General features: G+C 38.4%; 1 long non-coding RNA gene across 1 annotated transcript; it reads right to left on the bottom strand.

Annotated features, from left to right (window-relative positions):
• On the bottom strand, positions 6,493-8,128 carry LOC110404047. The gene is made up of 3 exons (XR_002442037.1): positions 8,008-8,128; positions 7,748-7,835; positions 6,493-6,830 (listed from the first exon to the last, which is right to left on the bottom strand). It is a non-coding gene; the product is annotated as an uncharacterized LOC110404047 (long non-coding RNA).

The following is a 9,271-nucleotide window of genomic DNA, read 5'->3' as shown; positions in this document are numbered from 1 at the left end:
GCTTTTTTCCCCAAAGGTAGATGGTTTGGCTGTTTAATCCTTTACATTGCAAGATCATCTGTTGGGAGTAATTGTCACTGAGCATTTAAATGAGAGCAACAATAAACTGCAATTTCCTGTTCAAATAGCAAGACAATTTCTTTTGTTTTAATTCTTTTCTGTGCACACGTTTCTGAATCACAGCCAACAGAGCTACCCTCAGTGGATCAAAGCCAGGAGGAACCCAAGAAGGAAGCAAAGGACGGAGCCTCTCCAACTACCCATCTCTTCATGATTTTCTGGTCAGGAGACTCTTGTGGCAGTGTTTTGCCATAGCCTCCCAAAACTATGCACAGATAATCTTGATTTCCAGTGCAAAAAATGTCCCAGTGATAGACCAGGGGTATATTTAGAATAAAGGCATGAGTCACCACCAAGAAACCATTTCCACCCTCCCCACCATAGAAGGAAATAAAGAGATGAACCTGAGGATGGAAATCAGTAACAACATCAGCACAAATCATAGAATCATTATAGATCAAGTCCAGCTGTCCACCTACCACCAACATTGTCCACTAGACCACATCCTTAAGTACCGTATCTCCATGGTTCTTGAACACTTCCAGGGGAGGTGACTCCACCACCTCCCTGGGCAGCCTGTGCCAGTGCATCAGTGCTCTTTCTGAGAATAAATTCTTCCTAATATCCAACCTGATCCTCCCCTGCTGCAACTTAAGGCTGTTACCTCTCACCCTATCACTGTTACCCAGGAGAAGAGGCTGAGGAGCAGGAGAATAGCAGCAGGTGAGCTTGCTAGAGATCTTGAGGAGATTCCCTTAAGGAATTTGAAGAAAAATGATATGCCTTATATGATAGTTCTTAGAGAAGAATTCATTAACTGAATAATCTGCACCTACATGCCCTGATAGTGTTGGTCAATACAAATCCATTTCCAAAGTAAACTTGCTCGGTCTCTGCCTTCCTATGAGGTGAATACACCAAACCCTCAGGGAAATGAATGCTATTTCTACTAAGCGAGCATCCTTTGTTTTGCTGGTTCGCAGAACAAAGTGCCAAGAAAGAACGGAGGGGAGGAGATTAAAGCAATTATGAAAAGAAAGGAAATGCCATCCCCAAGTTGAATGCAATTGGCTGAGGTGGCAGGATAGGAACAGTAAGGGTATAATCAGAGAGAATGGGAAAACAGAAGGCATCTAGTTGATGGAAGCATAAAATGGACAGGGTCTGTTGAGCCTTTCAGCCTGTCTGTAATGCTGCTAAAGCTGTTAAATAGCAGTCCTTCCTAAGCTGCTTAGGGAAGCCAGCAGTGACTCTGACAACAGCTCTGCCACAACACAGTGCATGTAGCTTTCTATGAAGCTGAGGCTTCATCACAGCACAGGCTTTCAGCTCTGCAGCCCCAAGCTCCATGCTCCTCCCTGTCAGCCTGTGGCAGATGGAGAGTTATTTGGGGCCTTGTGCAGGGCTGAGGCATGGAAACAGCATGCAGGCCTGGAGCTGTGCAGCAGTGCATCCCTGCTAGCAAGTCTGTGGTGATTAGGGGGAAAAGTAATACTCCACAAAGACTCTGACCCAGAGTCAGAGTTCACTCTGACCCAGACAAAATTTGCTGAGGCAAGGAAGTAAAGCTTGCAAGCCGGCTGTTAGCAGCCAGTCACTGCGCAGTGAACATGCCCAGAATCCCCACAAGATGGCTGCAGAGACTGCGGCATTGCAGCTGGAGCTGTGCAGTCCCAATCCCAGGGCTGGAAGCTTGGAATTTGAAGCACACAGATCTCACCGAGATTTTTCAAAACCCTGTGAGAAAGGACGAAAAATTTAAATGTAACAACTCTTCTTTTTTCAGGTGTTTTGTTTTCCTTTTGCATCAGATTCAGTTTTGGTTATCATATGCTGCATAAACACATTTCAAATCATCAGTGTCACATTGCTTTTCTTTCTCCTTTTTTGAAATAAATGTTTTTTTTGGAAGATCTTATGAAACCATTACCTTTCTTTCCTCTGCAAATAAGCTTTTTCTGTTGATTGCACTGATTGTCAAACTTGTCTTCTTTCTTGTAATGGCTGTCATTTAGCTGTTCTTATTATTGTTTGTCATCTGTGCTCAGTATAGCTGCTGTCTCTTTGTATTTTATGATAATTGGCCCTTGCACTGCCTAACTCGACACTGGCTGTGAGACTTAAGCACGAGTTCAGCCAAGCACACAAGGACAAATCCAGATATAAGCTTGGGTATGAAAAGCCTAGCCAGTCACCTTCCCCTGATGAGGAAGATCAGCACAGCCTCAACAGAAACCTAAGCCGAGGATATTTACTCAATCTGTCTTAATGTGAACAGTTGCAGTCCACATTCCACCTCATCCTACCTCAAACTGTTTTAGCACAGGCACTGCAACAACTTCAACCCAGGAAGATCTACATGTACTTACATAACTCTATGTTTTTGAGGTCTGAAGGACATAACATTGATTTTAGCCTGGGAACATCTTCTGAAACAAATATTAAATGTCATCACAATCCAGGATCTCGTTATAGCCCATCACTAATTGCAGCCTGAGTTTATAAAGTCCCACAGTGAAAGGCTGCACAAGAGTCTGATAAATATGTCTCTATCCTGCCCTTGGTTGAAACCTAGCACTTTCCAAGTTTCTCTGACTTTCAGAGTTCTTGTACTTATTCAAATCTATTTCATTTCTCGATGCTGGAGGAAGTTTTTGTATAACCATTAAAGCAAAGAGAATTGGGCTTTAGGCATGATTACTTGTAGGTTCACACGCCCTTATCGTGTACCCATTTTTCAGTCTGGTTCATGTAAGCTTAGTCAAAGTGCAGATGCCAACCTCAGCAACAGCCTCATCAGGAGCCAGTTACTATTGCTGGCCTTGATTTCCTTCCAGGACTAACGAGTAATGCTAATGTTATCCTTTAAATGTGACCAACCATCAACCATAATCCCTACCCTCACTCAAATACTTAGTACCTTTGGGTTTTATATCCCTCTTCCTGCCCCAGCAGCAAACAGAATTATTCAGCATCAGACCTCCACTGACCTAGTTCATCAGAAAAAAAAAACCCAAACACACACAACATTTCAACAGAAATCAAACTTCATGGCTTCATCTAAACCCAAGGCCTTAATTTTCATGATTACAGGGTATGCAAAGTAATGTGAGTCACACAGATATCCATTTGGATATGACCATAAGACTTTGTTCTCTGAACCCTGAATGTGCACATTTAACCTTCTGAAATCAATTTATATAGTCATTACTAGCCGTTGTTTCATGCTTGCGGATCTGAGGCTTGGCTCTTATTGAAGAGTTGATTGATTAATTTCAACATTGCAGAAACCTCATTTAGCTAGGGGGACATTTCTGGAGTTTAATTTTCTAAGTGAAACACAACCATAAGAATACATTTAAATTATCTAATTTTGAAACTCTGAAGCTTTTCATGAGAATTTGCATTTGGACATATGTTACTTGTTTTTCAAAAACACAGTCATTGTGTCACTGAAATTGGACATATGTATGCATTTACCCCTACTACTTATCAGGGAGTTTGAAAGGGCCCTTCCTGTAGCCTGTCTGCTTTTTAAAACTTGTAAAAATAGTGAGAATTATATATCCCAAAACAAGGTCCATAATATGCCATGTAGAAGTCAAGGTGCTAGATCTGTACAGAAGGAGAGATAAATGCAGAACTGGGAAAAACTATTTATTTATTTTAGAACTATCTCATTACTAAAGCAGAAAGGACAGTTAATCACTTTGTTTCTGTTACCTTGGGAAGCTGTTCCATTAATGTAATTTCTCACTAAGAGAAAATACTGCATTAATATTTGATTTGAAATTAAATGAAATTAAGATAATTTGAAAAAAAAAACAATTGAAAATCAATTTCTGTCTCCATTTTCCCTTCTTATTTAATTCAGTATGTGGTAAAGAATCTGTGAAAATGAGAGGGAGCAGCTCTTTAAAGCCACACTTCACAGCTGAGAGAAAATAATGGTTAATATAAAATGTTTGACATCTTCAAAAAAACAACATGCAAACATGGAACGCTTTCATTCACAAATCATAAATCATAGTCTTTGAGGTAAAAACAAAGCACAGTGCAATAGAATTTGTAAGTTTTGTCCAGGCTTAGGAACAAAGGAAGTTGCAAAAGGAAGATTCTTCAATGAACACATGAAGTTCAAGAAGTTGTATCATCAGTTGAATTACTAAAAGAGAATTACTTTCCCTGCTCATGAAGTTGCTGTTTTCTGTCTTTCACAGAAATACTGTACTGGCTTGGTCACACTGCAGATGATTAAAAAAAACAATAACACCACAAGAAAAAACCTGGTAAGAAACACTTTTAAAAACTGATATCAGTTAATACATAACTGTTAGAAATGTAAAACATTCAAGAAATTAGGCAACATACTGAAGCAGAATTAAAATTCATGCATTATCAGCCAAAAAAATGTTAGCATTAAACTACCATCAGTATTCTAATATAACTACTGACTTTATATCCATTCGTTTCAAGTCACAATTTCTACTGAATATGTTTCATTTTTTTCTATAAATATGAGATACAGATTAATAGAAGTGTATCATATCAAATTATGGAAACAAATTAAAGGTACTAAGAAATTGTATGTATTCAGATGATTTATGCCTGCTATCCGAAAAGGCCATGTCAGATATAGAGGATAAACTAATCAGGTGTTGTAGGCTAATTATGCAACAAAACAAGCGACCCTAAGAACATGTATACTTAAAATGGTCTCACAGTATTTAATATCGATGAGTTTGTTGTTCCCATCCACTGCTGTCCAGAACTGGTTTGCTTTTTTGATTCTGCTGATTTTCTTTACTCCTAATGCCTTCCATATGGTCCAATGATTCTGCACATTTGAACAGCCTCCGCTGATAGTTGACTTATTCATACCTTTCAGGGGGCAGAAAAGCTGAAGAGCATTACAGATGCCCATCGGAAACATCCCTTACAGAAAGGACATTTCATGCCCTAGAGAGACATATTTATTTGTCCACCCATACCCCTGAGGCTAAAGACAAATTACTGAGAAATCTTGGGAAAAGCCTAATTGCTTAAAGGAGAGCCAAGTGGCGATCAAAAGAGACTCTTCGATTTCACGTAAACCTAGCCTCGTAACCACGGACAATCATCTCTTTCCAGACTCCTAAAAAACTTCCAGACAAAGCTGTCTTAAAAACCCTTATCTTGAGGAAATTCAGGGTAGCTGCACTGTGGGTGTGAGGAGTGCTTTACAGCAATTATCTCCTATTAGCGGTGTTTAAGTAAGAAATCAACATTTAGCTCTTCCCATACATAGACAATAATGTCCTGGAGGCAGCTAATGCATAAGATCAAAGAAGTATCAGTACGTGAAATAGTGAAGCACAGTCCATCCCTTCTTTGGCTAATTAAGCAGCAAACCAGTATTAACAGCTTTGAGAAAATCTAAGATAAATTTAAGCATCTGGTACTTTCCACTCATCTCTTAGACCGGGCTTTCTTGGCATATGAGCTGTCTTTTGGCTGATTTCCACTACAAGAAGAGAGCTTATATGATAGGAAAAGTCAAGAAGAGTCCTCGCTTTCCCACCATCCATCCTCACTCCTCTCCAAAAAAAGTGATAAGACCAATGCAATCTCTTTGGGCATGGAAGGACACAACACTAAATTATTTAAAAAAAAAAAAGTCTTATATACAGCTCCAATATTCTTGACATATTTTCCCTACACACAAAATGACTTGGGGATTCTTGATGACCCTTTTGGTGACTTCCTTTCTTGCCACCCCATCTGCTACAAAAGACTGCCTTCCTGGCTGTTGCTAGCTGAGTTTGTGAAAAAGCAGGATTGCCAACAAATCAGCCAAATAAGAAAAAGCTTGTAACTCTCCTCCTCCTCAAATACTTTCATGTATCTACATTCTGTAAAAACTCTGTGTTCCCACATTTACCAGGAGCTGCAAACATTACTGAAGAAGGAAAAATGCACATAGCTAATCTTCAAAATGATACTGCATGAAAAGCAATCAGTCTTCTCCACAGAGTTTGACCTCTTTTATCAGGAGTTTACAGCAGCTGATGCCCAAAATAATTAAACCCTATTTCTTGCACATGATAAACATGGGTCTTGAACACATTCTCTCTAAACAGTTCCAGCTTTGGTTAAAGCAAGGCTACAGTGAAATGTAGTTTGGGGTCTCATATATAACACCAGAAAAGAAATCACAGCAGTATAAATTACATTTTGATCTCTAACATAGACAGTTTAATAGGCCAGATTCAGCAAAGCATTTAAGCAAATGTTTAAATCCCATTGATTTAAGTGGGATTTAAGCACACATTAAGTACTTAGTTGAATTGCGGCCATACTGTGAAGGGACTCTTAGAACAAGGAAAGCACAGTAGGCTTCGGGGATCTTTATTTACAGCTCAGATGTTAACTTAGCAAATTTAGCTTAGGAACTTGTATAATGTGAAAGGAGCCAAGGACAGACTGCAAGAACATTTGGCTGCCCTAGGTCACTCCAGGATAATGCAACATATCAATACGGGGTGGATTTAATTTCTAAAATACTTTTATCTTATAATTTACCGTGTTTAATTTACAATTAAGGTGCACTGCCTTAATGCGTCATTCAGTGCTTTGTTGTACATACAGACTTCAGAAGCTGCCAAATTTCTCGTGCTCTCAGTTATTCAGCTCTTGTTCTTCCCTCCCACTTTTAACCCCAGCCTTCTGGTTACAGGGTGAGGAGGAGGCAGATGACACTTGCTGTTTGACAGTCAACTCTCGCTGTGCAACTAGGAAGGAAAAAAAAAAGGAAAAAAGTTAACAGCATCAATCCGTCATCCTGGAATATGAAGATGTGAGGTATCAAACCAGACATTTCATCTCAGTTAAAGGAGTCATGCTAAAATTGTGTAATTTCTCTTGTAGGTATCAAAACTATGTTTAGTCTATGTGTAATTTCCAAAATATTGTACATGTCACAAAGAATTATTCTGCCTATAGGATGACTTATAAGTATTTCTTTATCTTCCCTTCTTGACGCTAGACATTATATAAGTTTGCTAACTCTACTGACACAACTGCAGATGGTTGAACTATTTCTATTTATCTTGCAGAGTAGGAGTTAGCTTTTTGGGACATTAATATTCCTCATTGTCAGCTTTTCTTTTTGGGAAGAAGCCTATTTCTGGGGAAGTCTGGGAAGCTTGGTTCCCTCGCTCTAAGAATAGCCCAACAGGAAACAGAGCATTATATCATGTCCAAACACTAACATTTGTAGTGAAATTAGGACTCGGGGTTTTAAGAAGTCACCTAATAATATTTGAAAATGGATTCATTTTGAAATCATTTTTTATTTAGCAGAATGCTCTGAGGCTTACCAGAATTTTTTCTCTGTGCTATCATCATGGCAGGAGCAAGTTAAAACATGATCAAATATTAGTGAGCTTAATAAAACAGCTTGATTATATTATTCAGGCTTATTTCTAAAACATTTCATTCTATAGATAACACTGTCAAAGTTGATAATAGTCACAATTCCCATAAATAAGTAATGAGGATGATTTAATGTTAAATAAAAGATGAGCAATGTTTTTCAGGCATTTAACTGGGCTGGGGGGAGGGATTTGAAAGTAATCCCAGACTTACAGATAGAATCTGCAGATTTCTGCTGAACAAATTTGTGATATTGATAGAAGCGACATCTCACCTTTCCTGCTTCCTTCCAGGTGGGACATTTTCAGAAGACCTTATTTCATTCCAGGGAACGATGCGTGAATCTACTCACAGTGGAGACACTGCAAATACAGTATAGAGAATAATTCAATCAGCTCACTGAAAAATCTTGATAATACACTGCAAAACAAACTTAACCATATGATAAAACGACTTCTCTGTCATTGCATGCATTTGTAGTTCTGGTAATTAAACTCTGATGAGGAAGTTGCATTAACCAGTAAAAATACTGACCTTCGTGAGCACGAGCATGGATGAGTACACATAGTGCTGAGCGTTCAAAGGACGAGCCCTACTTCTTCTAACCTGACTATGTGCAAAACAACCTCATTTCATCACTGAATTGGTCTGGATTTCTTTGCTCTGTGCTAATCCCAGCCTGAAATTTAGAACACAACAGTCTCTGAACTGAGGCCAAGCGTGATTCTAGCGATTAGCTGATAAATTAGGAAAATACTCAGCCTATTAGAATGAGTACACACAAAAATATAATGGAATGAAATCATTTGTTTAACACTGATTAAAACAGCAAAGGGGCACAAAGGTTTGTACTCTGAAGCACATTACCTGACAGCTCATACAATCTGTCAGAGAATGAAGAGTAACTCAGTTTTAGCGACAGCACTCCTAACATTATGACTACTAAAAAAATGGCCACTGTAAACACTTACCCCAAAGCAAGGTTTTACATTACTAAACAGGCATTTACAAAGGAAAGATGTTTAATTTTTCTTCATTCTCTGCCGTGACAAAACATATCGGTCTCATTTACCTCCACAGCTGAACCATGTCTGTTCCTCTGAACACTACAGAATGGCTACAGAAGTCTGCTGCAGGAAAAAGAGTTAAGTGAACAACTTCATAAGAGTGATTTTTTTTTTCCTCTTAAAATACAGTAGAAGTTTCCAATACTTAGTGTTATCACTTCCCAAAGAGTCTAAATTCCCAAGCAATAAGCCACACAGCTTACGTGGCACAGCAATACAATATGTTCAGGTTGAACAGGGAAAAATTAAAGATTTTTCAATAAACTTTCTCTATATTACTACATTAAACTGATGTCAATTTCATTCAGAATTTAAGTTTAATGTATTCTATCCCAAAATAAAAACTGAAGAGGTGCTGTTCTCATTCAGAAAACACAAATCAATATCCCATTCAAGTATTTATTAAGTAGGAAATTCAGGAGTCACAGTGGGTCTGAGAATCTCATGTCTCTGGAGTTAAAGTGCTTTAAAAATCCCCATTTTAATTCATATGAGTATGATAGAAATGAGACTAAGAGGGAAATAATATGATGTTAATTGACTAGCTAAACCATCAAACTGACACCAGTATCCCCCCGAAATATGTGAACAACAAAACTCACTAAAACTGGATTTATTTTAAAAAGTTAAAACTTGGGATAGATTCTGCAGTGAATTGTGACCTGCTGTTATTCTAATTGCTTTATATGCAGAAAAGCAGTAATGCACACTGACCTTTATGTAATTGGTTA

This window comes from Numida meleagris, chromosome 9 (genome assembly GCF_002078875.1).
Source record: "Numida meleagris isolate 19003 breed g44 Domestic line chromosome 9, NumMel1.0, whole genome shotgun sequence".
NCBI lineage: Eukaryota > Metazoa > Chordata > Aves > Galliformes > Numididae > Numida > Numida meleagris.
Note: the sequence above shows the minus strand (reverse complement) of the source record. Positions and strands in the feature narration are given on the sequence as shown.